We start from the raw sequence: 711 nt of genomic DNA, 5'->3' as shown, positions 1-711 counted from the left end.
CACTGGGTTGTTAAACTAGTGCTTTACAGAATAAAACACTCGAGGTTTTTCATTCTGTTTTCTTGATCTTGCTTTACTTTTATCAATTTCACAATACTGTTAAAGTGTTAAGTAATGCTTAACCTATGAAGAAAATAAACTACAAATGATTTTCTAACACTTGATTTTTTTATCTAAACTGCAGACAAAGTACCCACCTTACGTCCCAGTTAAGCAAATCATCTAATCTAGCAACAGCAAATTCTGCAGCATTTGATGTGTTCTGGAAGGGTGAATATGGCTTGTACTTGGCAGGAGCAGTGCTTGGTTGGGGTGCTGTGCTCTGTTGCCGAGCAGCTACCGAAACTGCTCCACTGAGAGCCTTGTACAGCTGAGGTACGCTGCCACGCCAACACTGTAAAGGAATCGCTATATATATATATATTTTTTTTTTACAAGGAACTAAAAATAAACTTTATAATTTAAGAAATACTTCCAAGTGCAAATTTCATTTGCCTTTATCTTTTATTCTGTTTTGCATCTATTCTGTATGTGTATGTTGGATATAGGAAGGAGAGAGAATAAATGACAAGTTGTGTGCACCTATTTACATCATAACAGTACTTCCTATGAGTCAACTGAATTAATTCTGAACAGGCCTAGAATTTAAATAATGTAAAAGTCCCTCAAAAATCAATGGTTCACATCACAAATTAACTAAGATTTGCTAAG

General features: G+C 35.0%; 1 pseudogene; it reads right to left on the bottom strand.

Moving 5' to 3' along the window:
• The window catches only part of LOC119582291, a 4,684-nt pseudogene that overhangs the window by 1,278 nt on the left and 2,695 nt on the right, over window positions 1-711 (bottom strand).

The sequence above is a fragment of the Penaeus monodon genome, chromosome 15 (genome assembly GCF_015228065.2).
Source record: "Penaeus monodon isolate SGIC_2016 chromosome 15, NSTDA_Pmon_1, whole genome shotgun sequence".
Lineage (NCBI taxonomy): Eukaryota > Metazoa > Arthropoda > Malacostraca > Decapoda > Penaeidae > Penaeus > Penaeus monodon.
This window is presented reverse-complemented; position numbering and strand designations above follow the sequence as displayed.